We start from the raw sequence: 14,954 nt of genomic DNA, 5'->3' as shown, positions 1-14,954 counted from the left end.
TTGTTTGTTTATTTTTTTGTATACTCTTTTGTGTTTTTTAAAGGCTTCGCAATCCTTTTTTTTTTAAATATTACTTTTTATTTTTAGCTCTTGAAACTCAAGAATTTAATTTTTAATTATCTTTATAAAGGTCTATATTCATTGCAAGGATTTGGTAAATGCATTTAATAGAAGATAATTAAAGAATATTTTGTTTATTAAAGCTGACAAAAAAAATAACACACAAGACTTGAAAATCAATTGATTCCAACATCTGTCATGTTTGGACTGAGTGTGTAAAACCGCAGTTTGAAGACAAATTGAGTTTCGGCTGGTAAACAGGTTCATATTTCAGAAATAGTTGACCTCCAGAACATTTTGAGAATAAATGTTTTTTACCTTTTCCAAAAATTTATGCTAATTCAAGTCTGGGCAAGTTTAAAAGTAGAAAGGAGAAAGCTCTTGAAAAGGGAGGGATTGAAGATACTAGTGAGAAAATTGAACTACTATTATCATAGCTTGAACCCTTGCATATTCAATTTCTCCTTTCCCCTCTTTATTCTCATCAAATCTGTCAACTCCTCTTATACAGTCTTTCTCTACAACGTTTTTTTTAACTTGTTCCCATCCCCCTCCTCGGTTTTTATTGCTATCATATTAGTTTAGGCCTTGACATCCTTAGTAATACACTATTAAAATCCTAATATATAAAAACCCAGGATCCGTAACATCCAAAACGACCAAAGGCTCAACCAATTGGAAGTCAGTGCTGGGTTGCTGTGACGACCTAGCACAGACTGCTGCCGCTTCAAGCACCCCGACCCAGCACTGACTTCTGAGGCGGCTGTGGATCAGGCCAGGAGAGAGGCCTGGGAAGAGAGAGGCAGGGTCTGGTCTGTAGCCTCTGTGGCAGCTAATGATCGGTAATTGCCTCTCTATTTTGCTCCGGGCCAGGCCAGCAGGTGTGCCTCTCTTTCTCTTAGGCTTCCACTGGGGCTGCTGATCAGCCCAGCCTCTCTGATCAGGCCCATTGATAGGCCCAGAGACACTGACTAGATTAAAAACCAACCAATCAGGACCAAATCTGGGTGATATGTGAGAAGCCAATGGCTGCCTAGGAGGCAGAGCTTTTGATGCTGATTGGCATAAAAACTGACCAATCAGAACCTAATCTGGATTAGCTGCAAAGGCAGAACCTCAGGTGGGGGCTGAGAAGGGGTTTTAAGGACAACAGATATTTGGTGCAAGGTGTAAGAAAGTGGTTCAATTTTTAAATGATCGGTTTGGCAGTATTGTGCATATGGCTGACCATCAGTCCAGATATAAGGATTATGTATTTTTTTCTGCCAAGAGCATCTCCTCCTGATGAAAAAGGCTTTCCCTCCAATTTAAGCAATCCTATCCTATATAATCTATCTATATTACTAAAAGGGTAATATGCTAATTAGACCAAGTCAACCGGCCATCTTCTGGAGGTCTGACTTCCTTTAGGACAAAGCCATGGTGGTGAGGACCAAGGCAAAGGCCATTAGGGGCAATCAGGCCAGCAAAGGAGGCCAGTTTGGTGCAAGATCAGGCCTGCAGGGGAGGGCAGTTAGGGGCTATCAGGCAGGCAGAGGCAGTTAGGGGCAATTAGGCTGGCAGGAAAGAGCAGTTGGGCATGAGATCAGGTTGGTAGCAGAGGGCAGATGGGAGTGAGATCGGGCTGCCAGGGGAGGGTAGTTGGGGGTGCGATCAGATCAGCAGGGAAGGACAGTTTAGGGGTGAACCCACAGGCAGAGGCAGTTAGAGGCAATCAGGCTGGCAGGGGAGGACACTTGGGGGCAAGATCAGGCTAGCAAGGGAGGGCAGTTGTTGTAACCAGGATGTCAGGGGAGGGCAGTTGGAAGTGAGATCAGGCCAGAAAAGCAGAGTAATTAGGAGTGATCAGGCAGGCAGAGGCAGTTAGGTGCTATATCAGGCCAGCAGGGAGAGCAATTAGGGGTGAGATTAGGGTAGCATGGGAGGGCAGTTAGGGGCGATCAGGAAGGCAGGCAGACAGGTTAGGGGCTATCAGGCAGGGAGGCACATGAGCGGTTAGGAGACTGCAATCCCAGATGTTTGACCACTAGGTTAAGCCCGATCCCTGTGGTTGAGTGGCACTCCACAGGTTTGGGCCTAAACTGGTGGTTGGACATCCCCTAAGGTTCTCCAATTGGAGAGGGTGTAGCCTGGGCTAAGGAGACCCTTTCCCCTTCACAAATTTCATGCACTGGGCTACTAGTCTAATATAATAAAAGGGTAATATGCAAATCGACCAAACTGCAGAATGACCAGTCATTATGATGTGCACTGACCACCAGGAGGTACATGCTCAATGCAGGATCTTCCCCCTGGTGGTCAGTGTACTCTCACAGGGGGAGTGCCACTCAGCCAGATGCTGGGCTCAGGGTTGGCGAGTGCAGTGGCAGTGGCTCCCTGATTGTGAGAGGGTGCAGGCCAGGCTGAGAGACCCCCCAACTCCCAGTGCACAAGTGTTGTGCACCAGGTCTATAGTAATTTACATTTTATTTCCTTGTTTCTGGTCTCTCTTACCTGCAATTTGTCCCAAACAACCCCTATACACATCTTTAAAGAATCACCTTCTACATATCACTCTCCTACACAACATTTTTATTTTTTAGTAGAGGCCCTTTGCATGATATTCATGCAAAAATAGGCTTTCCTTTCTCTGGCTTTGCTCCTGGGCATGCAAGTCCTCACTCCAGGCCAAAGCACCACTTCTGTAGCTCCATCTGCCACTCCTTCCTCCCCTTCATAGCAGGCATCCCACCCTTCCTGGCTGCTCCATGCCTGCATATGCAAATTGATCCACCGTCTTTGTTGGGTTCATTTGCATACTCACTCCTGATTGTCTGTGGGCATAGAGGAGATACAGTCAATTTACATGTTTGTTTATTATTAGATAAGATGGCCTCTGGATTTGAACTTCTTAGCTGATTGATATTAAACATTCCCATAGTGGATTGGTAACTACATACATCTGGTCTAATTTGCTTGCTTTTCTGGCATTGTTTCCAACATTCCTGGAAGGTGAGATGTTTTCAGTTACTGCCTACTTAACACTCTCCAAGAATGTTTTACATTTTCCTGGCTGCATGGTTTTTGTTAATTATCAATTTTGCCAAATTTTTATTTTCCATTTTTATAGTGTACTAGAGGGCCAATGCAAAAATTTGTGCACAGGTGTGGTCCCTCAGCCTGGCCAGTGATTGAGGCCTATTAGGGGGCCAGCCAGCAAGGGGTAGAGACCTTGGGAGGTTGGCCACATGGCCCCCTCATTGGGGCCAATCCGGGGGGCTGGGAGGCCAGCAGGCCAGTGGGGAATGGCTGCAGATGGTTGGCTGTGTTGAGTATCTGCCCCCTGGAGGTCAGTGCACATCATAGTGACTGGTCCATTGGCCATTCTGGTCATTCTGGTCATTGCTTAGGCCAGTGGTCAGCAAACTCATTAGTCAACAGAGCCGTGGTTTGCCTACCACTGGCTTAGGCTGTTATATATATACTAGAGGCCCAGTGCATGAAATTAGTGCACTGGAGCAGAGGGGGGGGTGGGTGTTCCTCAGCCCAGCCTGCACCCTCTCTAATCTGGGACCCCTTGAGGGATGTCCTACTGCCCATGGAACAGGGTGGTCTCACATTATCCAAGCTCAGGAAGAATACTGCACACCAGTTTATCAATTTATAATGAGCAATCTAATTGGAGACAACCAGACACTCCACCTACAGGCATGCCACACAGAAGCCACCATGTAATCAGGCTGTTACTTGGCAAGCATGAAGTCAGAATGAGGATTATTAGTCACGTGATTTAACAGTGTAAAGGTTTATCTCCATCCTGATCTGGGACATTCTTCAGGGCAAACCAGCTGGCCCCCACTTGTGCACCAGGCCTCTATCCTATTTAATAAAAGAGTAATATGAAGATTGATCATCACTCCAACACACAAGATCAAGATAGCTGCCCCCATGTGGTCAAGATCCTGCCCCCATGTGACACAAGATGGCAGCTATCTTGATCTTGTATATTGGAGTAATGGTCAATCTTTATATTACTCTTTTATTTGATAGGATAGAGGCCTGGTGTATGAGTGGGGGCCAGCTGGTTTGCCCTGAAGGGTGTCCCAGATCAGAGTGGGGGTTTCCTTGAGGCGTGGGGCAGCCTGAGTGATGGGTCTGTGGTGGTTTGCAGGCCAGCCACACCCCTCAGAGACCCAATCGGAGGCCCTGGTATCTGGAATTTATTTACCTTCTACAATTGAAACTTTGTAGCCTGGAGCAGAGTGGAGCCAAGCCTTCTGCTTGCTCCGTGTGTGTGTGTGTGTGTGTGTGTGTGTGTGTGTGTGTGTGTGAGAGAGAGAGAGAGAGAGAGAGAGAGAGAGAGAGAGAGAGAGAGAGAGAGAGAGAAATCAATGAGAGAGAAATATTGATTGGCTGCCTTCTGCACATCCCTTACTGGGGATGGAGCACACAATCCAGGCGTGACCTGTTGGTACATGGATTGACACTCAACCACTGAGTTACACCAGCTGGGCATCTTCCCTTTTAAATAAACTTTGTTTATCAGGCCAGTTTTAGGTTCACAGAAAAATAAAGAGATCCCATATAGTCCTTACTCCCATGCATGCACACAGTCTTTCCCACTATCAATTTTCCGAATCAAAGTAGTACATTTGTTACAATTGATAAAGCTACACTGACAAATCATTATTACAAATAGTCCATGGTTTACATTAGAGTTCACTCTTGATGTTGAACATTCTATGGGTTTGGATAAATGTATAATGGCATATATCTACCATTTTATTTTCATGCAGAATAGTACTTAAACATTCTCTGTGCTCTACTTATTCCTTCTTCCCTCTTTCCTGATCTATGGCAACCACTGACCTTTTCATTGTCTCCATGGTTTTGCCATTTCCAGAATGTATCATAATCAGAATCATATAGTAGGTGGCCTTTACATATTGGCCTCTTTCACTTAGTAATATGCCCTTAAGTTTTTTCCATGTCATTTCAAGGCTTGATTGTCCATTTCTTTTTATAGTGTTAAATAATATTCTAGTGTCTGGAATATTTATATTTATCCATTCAAGTACTGAAGGACCTCTTGGTTGCTTTCAACCTTTGACAGTTATAAATAAAGCTTCTAAAGATGTGCATATACAAAAGAAAAGCCTTGATAATTTGCAGATATAAATAATATTTACCTCTGTTACTCCTGTCCTACAAACAATGTTCTATTTTTAACTAATAATTTAAGAATATTTTAAGAGACACAGAAAATCAAGAAAAAAAAATCCATGCTCATTGTCAAGAGGCAAAGTAGCTATAGAACTCAAATATGATTGAGATGTTGGAAATATCATACAGGAAATTTAGAATTACTATACTTATTATGTAAATATTTCTAGTAAAAAAGGCTAATAAAAATCATAAGAGTAGGGGAGTTTCATCAGAGAGATGAAAAATCTAAAAAATAAATCAAAATCATAGGGAGAATTATGATAAGAGAGTTAATAATTGCTTGTGGGATATCAGTAGACTAGACATAGAAAAGGAGAGAATTATTGAGCTTAAAGATAGGTCAATAGAAATTATTCAAAGTGAAACACAAATAGAGAAGAAAAAATTAAAGAAAAACAAATATAACTTCTAAGAGCTGTGGGACAATTTAAAATGGTCTAATATATATGTAATGAAAATACAGGAGAAAGAAGGAAAATATGGAAGAAAAAAACTTGAAGAGTAAGACTAGCAAACTTTATTAGAAATTATACAATTCAGAAAAGGATGATGGCATATTTAAAGTGCTATTGAAAAAAAAGTCAGTCTAGAATTCTTTACTATCAAAATATTCTTAAAAACAAAGGAGAATTAAGGACTTTTGCAGACAAACAGAAACTGAATATATTTCCAGGACAACTATATTATATAAAATGTTAAGAAAGTTATTCAGACAGAGAAACTATGATACCACGTATAAATGTATATTTTCAGAGAGGTGAAGAGTGCTAAACATTGTGAAAATAAAAGTTAAATATGAGTATTATTTTTCATTATTTTCACCACCATTATTTATCTAAAGCAAAAAGAGTGGTAATTGATTCTTTATATAAGGTTTGTGTAAGTGAAACATCTAAATTTAGGTGACCCTCATGCCCTAGTGTTACACCCTCATGTCATCACAAGATGGTTGCCCCATGTTGTCCCAAGATGGCCATCCCTATGTTGTCACAAGATGGCTGCCACAAGATGGCCACCACAAGATGACCATCACAAGATGGTTACAACATGGCCAGCAGGGGAGGGCAGTTGTGGGCAAGACAAAGCTGGCAGGGAAGGGCAGCTGGGGCTATTAGGCCTGCATGGGAGGGCAGTTGGGGGTGATTAGGCCACCAGGAGAAGACAGTTGGGGTCAATCAGGCTGGCAGGGGAGCAGTAGGGGGTAATCAGGCTGGCAGGCAGAAGTGATTAGGGGCAATTAGGCAGGCAGGCAGGCAGGCGAGCAGTTGGGAGCTATCAGTCCCAGATTATGAGAGGGATGTCCAACAGCCAGTTTAGGCCTGAACCCAGGGATTGGGCCTAAATTGACAGTCGGACATCCCTTGAGTGGTCCCACATTGGAGAGGATGCAGGCTGGGCTGAGGGACATGCTTCCTTTGCATGAATTTTGTGTACTTGGCTTCTAGTATAATAATATTAGCACAAAGAATGAGAGGGAAGGATTGATGATTTACTATTCGTAGATGCTTACACTTCAAGTAAAGTGTTACTGTATTATTTGAAAGTCAACTCTAATTAATTAAAGAATAATATTTTAAAACCTAGAACAACTACTGAATAACTTTTAAAAAGAAATATAAATAATAATTAGGTCAGAACAAAACAGAAACGGACTCAAAGATACAAAGAACAAATGAATGGTTATCAAAGTGAAAGGAAGCAGAGGAAATAGGCAGAATGGGTAAAAGAAATAAGACATACAGATTTTCAGTTATAAAATGAGTAAATCATGGGATGTAATGTACAATAATATAGTCAATAGTACTGTAATAATTTTGTACAGTGACAGATAGTTACTAGATTTATTGCAGTGATCACTTTATAAGATATATAAATGTTGAATTACTCTGTTGTACACCTGAAATTTATACAGTATTATATGTAAACTATACTTTAATAAAAAATATGAACATCAACAGTAATAAATATGGATATCATATGCTGCTGATTTGATGTGCTTAGAAGAGTACTAATTTCTGTGATATTCTTAAAAACAAAAACACTTTAATCTAATTGTGAAAAGATACAAGACAAATCCAAATTGAGGAATATTCTATAAAATATATGGTTAATATTCTTCAAAAGTATCAAGGTCACGAAAAACAAAAGAAGACAAGAATGAAAAACTGACATTGATAGGAAGTTAAGGGTGCATGATAACTAAATGCATAGTTTAGTTATGGGCTTCTGGAAGTGACTAAAACTGATGACATATTAATAAAGTCTACCACTTAGTTAATATTATTACACTCATGCTAATTTATTAATCTTGGTAAATAATTCTATAGTTGATTAAGATGTTAAATAAAAGCAAGTTGAGGGGAGGGCATAGAAAACTCTCTGTATTATGTTTTCAACTCTCAGTTAATCTAAAATAATTCCAAATAAAATTTATCAAAACTTAAAAAAAAAATAAATTCAGAAATATCCTCTTTCTGTTCCCCTCATTCTATTCAGTATAAAAATTTTTGTCATTCTGCATTTTTATTTATAGATGACTTTCCCTTTTATAGATCTTATAGATCTGTCTGCAATAGTTTCATATTGTAGAGATTTTTTTACGGACTATGCACTCTGGCCATTCCATACTCATATTCATTGAGCCTCAACTTAATAAAATAGACATAAGGGTAGATTAAAAGCTTGGCAATTAAGTATCTAACATTTATTTATTTGTTCTTCTGGATCATGCTATGATGGTATATGGTTTTTATGGCAGATAGGAAATATTCAAGTTTAACTGACCCTGGCAAATACATGTACAGGATTTAGAGTTAGACTGGATTTGAATATAGGCTTGTCTAAGTTGCTTAATATTCTTGAATCTCATCTTCAAAAGAGAAAGCTATTTAGAGAATTTGCTGGAGTCAGTAATTACATGTAGGACAATTAGCATGGTATTCAGCATTCAGTTCATTAATGAGGTTTTATCTTATCATCAAGAGAACCAAATGGTGAAATGAACTATTGATCAAGAGTTGGGATAATAGTTTCTCTGATTCTGGTTGGAGGACTGACTTCTGTGGGATCTTAGATTATTTGTGCAACCTTTCTGACCTTCCATTTTCTTATCTCTAAAATAAGGAAGTTGGAATAGTTCAGCTATTTAAGCATTCTTACAGCAACCTAACCCTTTGTGTAAATGAAATCTCAGACAAAAGGCTAGTGTTTGAAAATGATAAAGCAGAGTTGGTAGGGTTGAACCCATTTACCTCCTCTCTCACTGCCTCCCATGCTGTTTGAGGCACCTCCTATGATGTTATGGACTCAGCAGAGCACAGCAATAGATAATTGCCAAGATGTTTTAGAACGAGTCTTTCTGTTCTATTGATGTTTGTACAGTTTATCAACAAGATGATTTTCTATTAAACCAATTGTTTATTGTGTCTCAGAATGTGCCCAAGCAGTAGTCTTTATAACAATAGCAATAGGCTGACATAATCCATTTTAACCATTAAATAAATTTAGTGATCCAATCCATTGCTCAGAACTCATTAAAGATTGAATCACTATCCCATAACACTTTAGTGTATATACTAGTATTCCATCACTTCATTTCCATCAGAAATGGGTCATCAACTTCATGCAGGTCAAAATAGACTTTGCAAAGTGAATAAGGTTTAAGTTTTATGAAATATTCTCATTTCTAAGTCAGATTTAGTTAACTGTATACTAGGCTCTGTTCTCATTTTATCTTCAAAGAACCCTTTATAGGAAGTGTCATTAATGTCATTTCATAGTTGTGGAAAATGTAACTCATCTTTAAGGAACTTATCTGAAATCACATTGGCTAAGTGACCAGGCCAATATTTGAGCTTGTATTTCTTGATTTCACATCCAGTCCTCTTTATACTAAGCCATTTTAAGAGCCAGTAAAAATTCAGAAAGAATAATGCATAGACTTTTCTTTATTGAGAATGTGTTCTCACTGTTATGCCTCAGAATTCTAAGTAGTTCAGAGAAGCTCTCTGAATCACACAATGAAACACAGTTCATAAGTATTCAGGGCATCTTAGATTTTTCAAAGGCATAATGGGTAAATATTCTCTATGTTTCAAATTATAGTGTAAACATTTGTATTCTGATATTAATATTTATTGATTTTTTGAGGTTCAATTAATAGTTCTCAAGCTAATTCCTAAATCTTTAGAAAAGGTTTGCATTCATAAATAACAAATTGTGTTATTATCCACATCTGTTCCCATTTTCTATAGGCTTAAAAATTCTCTCTTTATTATGCAAGCCAAAATAAATGGCTACTCACTAGTGTCTCAATCGAATTCTGGCCCATTTTCTCACTTAATTATTTATTTGCGAATGAAATGCTTGTCCAAAATAAATAAGGGACCTACTAAACTGCAGTGATTAAATGCAATGAGTCTCAGATTCCATTTACTTATGGAAATCGAGTAAAATCCAACACTTTAGTAATACTGTTGTGATGTCAGCCATGCAATTCAGCTGTTATAGCTGCAGGAATTACTACTTTAATATCACATTAGCACATTATTAACTCGAACCATGCCAAAGCAGTATGAAAATTAGCAATTTTCATTTTTTACAAGAGACAATATGAACTTTTCCTGCTGCTTAAGTTTGTTTTATATGTGTGTGTTGTGGTGGAAGTGGCAATAGAGAATAAGTGAAGTGGAGTTATATTTTAAATTAACCACAAGTTGCTTTTGCAAAGTGTGTGTATATTTAGAAATTAAATCTAAGGTATGTTTTTAAAATAAAAAATCAATTATTTTATATTAATTTTTTGTATGTCCTTGTTAGCTGCCTGAAAATCTTTTTTGAAACAAGGTAGGTTAAAAATAAGCAAGCAATCAAATAAGTGGAACACTCATACTTCACAATTTCCAAATTATATTTAGTTACTGAAGCCATATTAAAATTTTATTTTGAATGGGTGGCTAAGTTCCTTTTATAAATTTTGGCACCCATATTCTACTTTATTTGTATTATAATTTCAAATTGTAGAATACTTTACAATTTGTAATGTACTTTAACACAGATTAGTGTTACTTCATTTTGTAATATGATCTGAACAAATATCTATACCTTCTTTGGATTTTTAATGCTTTATCATTAAATGGAATTCTCTAGGTTGCACTAATTCATTTCCATTGTGTGACCTTGGAAAAGTTATTACTCTAATTCTCACTTTTGTCATCTGTAAAATGGGAATAGCAAGTCTTACAAAATTGTTTTGAGGAATAAGTGAGATAATCCATAAAAAGTCTCAGTAGTGCCTGGAACATGACAGACAACTATAAATACTAACTGTTGCTATTATTATTGCCTTGGGAAAAAAGCTGGTAAATATCTACATTACAGAAAAGTACTGAAACTGCATTAGAAACTGTCCTATCTAATAAAAGCCTAATATGCAAATAGACCAAATGGTGGAATGATCTGATTTTTTGTTCATAATTACTTCTTGTTCCCTTTATTCATGGGGTTCATTTTCATTTTCTTTCTTGGTAATGTGTCTCCTTCACTCATTCTTTTATGAGAGCCTCTGAGTAGTAAAGTTGTTTTATATTTTTCGCACCTGAGAAACGATTTTTGCCTTCATTCCTACAAGTAAATGAGGGTTTAGCTGTGGGGGAGACTCTGGCTGTTGCCAGTGATAAAGCTGATGTCTACCAAATTGTCATTTCATGTGGGCCATCTGCCTTTTCTCTCTGGTAGCTTTCAGGGATCATATAAAGGTTCCTCCTTTATCCTTGCTACTTTATACTTTCACTTAAACACTATATTTGTTTATGTAAGAGCTTCTGGTAACAGTTATATCCTTTGTTAAATTATTTTCAAATTAAAAAAAAAAATTGAAGCTGAAAGCTGACATTCTAAAAATTAAAATTTACAGACCCCTCCATCATCTCTTCTTCTTACCCAACCCCATCCCTTCACAAACAATGTACAATTTCAGAATCAGGATTTTTTTTTATTGTAAAACTTTGTGGTTGTACAATTCAAACACATAGTGTTGTTTTATACAAATTACTAAAAAGTGGGCCTGATCTTTAGTTTGAAAAGAAATAGTCTGGCAAAATAGCTTGAATATCTTGACCTTTTTAAAAATAATGGCTTGCTGAAACTTATAAACAAACAGGATAAACAAATTGGTTTTACAAAGAAAACTTACACACAGAAACTTGCTTTCATGAGGGTAATTTTAATGTTTCATTGTAATTATGGTTGATAGTACAAGGCACAGGTAAAAAGGAGTGGAAAAGAAAAAAGCCAGCATAACTCAGAAAATTTAATTAGATTCTCATGCAGTTGTCCCACCACCACTTTCTTTCAGCCTTTAGCATTTGCATTCTGATATGTAAGTGCACTAAATAAATAAGCAATGAATTTTGAGTTTTACTCTTGACAATATCTATACTAATAAAAGGTTAATATGCTAATTACACCAGGAGACCTTCCAGATGTCCTTCTGGACAAAGCCATGGTGGTGGGGCCGAGGCAGAGGTGGTTAGGGCTGGTCAACCCAGGAGGGGAAGGCAGTTGGGGGTGAGCAGGCCAGCAGTGGGATGCAGTTGGGGGTGATCAGGCCAGCAAGGAGGGCAGTTGGGGCAAGCAGATGACAGGGGAGGGCAGTTGGGGGTAAGTAAGCCATCAGTGGGATGCAGTTAGGAGCGATCAGGCTGGCAAGAGGGGGCAAGAAGACAAGTAGGCAGAGTGATTAGGGGTGATCAGGCAGGCAGGCAGGCAGGTGAGCAGTTAGGAGCCAACTATCCCGGATTGTGAATAAGACATCCTCCAAGGGGTCCCAGATTGAAGAGGGTGCACTGGGCCAGTAGTCTATATATATAAAAGCCTAAGCAACCATCTGATTGTTCAACCATCCAACCGGTAGCTATGACACATAATGGCCACCAGGGGGTAGATGCCCAATTCAGGAGCTTCCAAGCTGTGCTGACTTGGTAGCTGTGGTTCTCAGGTGAAGCACCTGGAACAAAAGAGGAGGGAGCCCAATTCCAGGGTGTTTCACCTGAGAACTGCCCTCTCACAATCTGGGACCCTTTAGGGGATGTTGGAGAGCTGAGTTCAGTCTGATCCTTATAGGCAGGGCCAAAGGACCCCATCGGTGCACAGTGCATCAGGTATCTAGTTTATATATATAAAAGTCTAAGTTAACTTTGCAACCGAAACAACTGAAGGGATGATCGAACAGGCTGTGCGGGGAGACCAGGTTGGCAGGGGGTGAGTGAGGGATAACCAAACAACTGAGCAGCAGGATGTGTGGGACGATCAGGCCGGCAGGGGGTTTAGTGAGGGACGACTAATTAACTCAATAGCATGCTGTATGGAGCAAACAGGCCAGCAGAGAGGGCAGATAGGGGTGACCAGGTCGGTGGGGGGGCCAATGAGGGGCAACCAGGATGGCGGGGGGAAGCAGTTATTGACAACCCGGCTGGCAGGGGAAAGTTAGGGGTGACCAAACCAGTGGGAGGACAGTTGAGGGGGGGGGGCAGTTAGGGGAGATCAGGTAGGCAGGTGAGCAGTTAGGAGCCAGTGGTCCTGGATTGTGAGAGGGATGTCCGACTGCTGGTTTAGGCCAGTGGTGGGGGCAGTTGGGAGTGAGCAGGCCAGCAAGCAGAGTGATTAGGGGCAATCAGGCAGGCAGGCAGGCAAGTGAGCAATTAGGAGCCAGCAGTCCTGGATTGTGAGAGGGATGTCTGACTGCTGGTTTAGGCCTGATTCCATATGGATAGGGCTTAAACCAGCAATCAGACATCCCTCAAGAAATCCTGGATTGGAGAGGGTGCAGGCTGGGCTGAGTGGAGTCCCCCCTCCATTCTGCTCAGTGCACGAATTTTGTGCATCGGGCCTCTAATAAAAATACAACAGCCCTGGTTGTTAAAGAGCACAGCATTTTCTTCCTTTTTTAATTACAAATGTTTATATTTAACATTATTTTGTGTTAGTTTCAGTTGTGCAGCATAGTGGTTAGACAATCATATCCTTTACGAACTGTTCCTTCTGACATTTCCAGTTTTCACCTGGCTGGAATTAGTCATGTGCCATTGACTACTTGTTTTCATTGGATTCTGGCTGATAGAGGTAATCAACTTTACACCAAATAGCTATGGGATAAGAGGAAAAGATGGAATCTGACAATATAAGAACCAAATTCCTGCCTCATTTTTGACAGTTAAAATCTATAGTATGAGGTTGAGTGTTAAAAAGCTCATTATTTCTTCCCCTCCTTTCCTGAGTAACTGAGATAATAAAATCCATCCCCTCACAGAGATGTGGTAAGGATTAAATGAGATAGTGCCTGGGAAGTTGTGTTGCAAACTCTCAATCAGTGGATCTCATAGTGAGTTTGATATTACTTCTCTGTACTTGTGTGACTATGCCAATCACTATACTTTTTTTTTTTTTTTAATGGTTCTCTTTCCTCAATTGGACTGAATATTGTAAGAAACTGAAATGAAATATTTTTAAATTTTTGTATCTGTATCTTTTGGCAACAGATTTGGATGAAGGATTAACCACTACAGAGAAGTTTTGTTATTTGCATGATTCTACATTTTTTATATCATTTAATATTTATCTTTTATTGTAAGTTTGTATTGGCATAAAACACCAGGCTGTCCTATTCTTTTTAAATTTCCAGTTGACCATCAATGCTATTCATTATCTTGCTGTGCTTTTTGATACTGGCAGACTAAATATGCATGCCACTTTAGTCTCTATCCAAATCACTAACAGAAATGTTGAATAGGATAGATTCTATGGAAAAGTTCTAGAGACATCCTAACATCTAATGTCTCATTGTTTCCCCCATAAATTTTCAAAATGAAGTCATTTTTGCCAAATAGTTCAGTTGTAGATGGAACTTTTGCATCAGATTCTAGCTACTGTCATATTTCTTCCCTCACAAATATTTTACCTAATGTCTTCATTAAAAGACAATGGAAAGTTAATTTTTTATGAAACTTTGTGTTACAGCATCAATCTAATTCTTTCATCATTTAACAGCCAAAGAATTAGGGGTTAAATTAGTTAAATACATTTTATTTTTTAATGATAAATATAAGAATATTGCCACTCCCCATTAGTTACACCAGAGCTCTTATATTAATAATTACAAAGTGATTTTCTATTTAACATTGTTCCAAGAAAAATACTTCATTATTTGTCTCTATAAACATATAATCACATCTTCTGGGATCTCATAAAACATGATTTTAATGTTGATTACAGAAAACTAAATGCTAATAACAGTTATTGAGTCTTTACATGTGCCAGACACTTTTCTAAGTGTTTTGTCCATGTAAATTCACATATTTTTCCTTAGAACAACTTCATAAAGGAGGTATTATTATTTATCTGTTTTACATATAAGACACTGAATCACAGGAGGTTAAATCATTTGTGTAAGGCTATACAGTTTGCAATTTTGTAAGTCTGATCTGGCTTCAAGAAAATTCTCAATTACACACTCATTGCCTCAAATTCTAATCATCACTGTTCTATCTGACATACATTCATATTCTTAGAAAGAATCATCATGTCCTTCAATACAATATAACCAATTTTCTTTGTGCGGATATCTGAAGGTGGGTGGGCAGAGTTCCTGGGTGTAGAATACAAATGATGGAACCTCTGGTGGGTGGAGAAGC

This window comes from Pipistrellus kuhlii, unplaced genomic scaffold (assembly GCF_014108245.1).
Source record: "Pipistrellus kuhlii isolate mPipKuh1 unplaced genomic scaffold, mPipKuh1.p scaffold_m20_p_3, whole genome shotgun sequence".
Lineage (NCBI taxonomy): Eukaryota > Metazoa > Chordata > Mammalia > Chiroptera > Vespertilionidae > Pipistrellus > Pipistrellus kuhlii.
Note: the sequence above shows the minus strand (reverse complement) of the source record.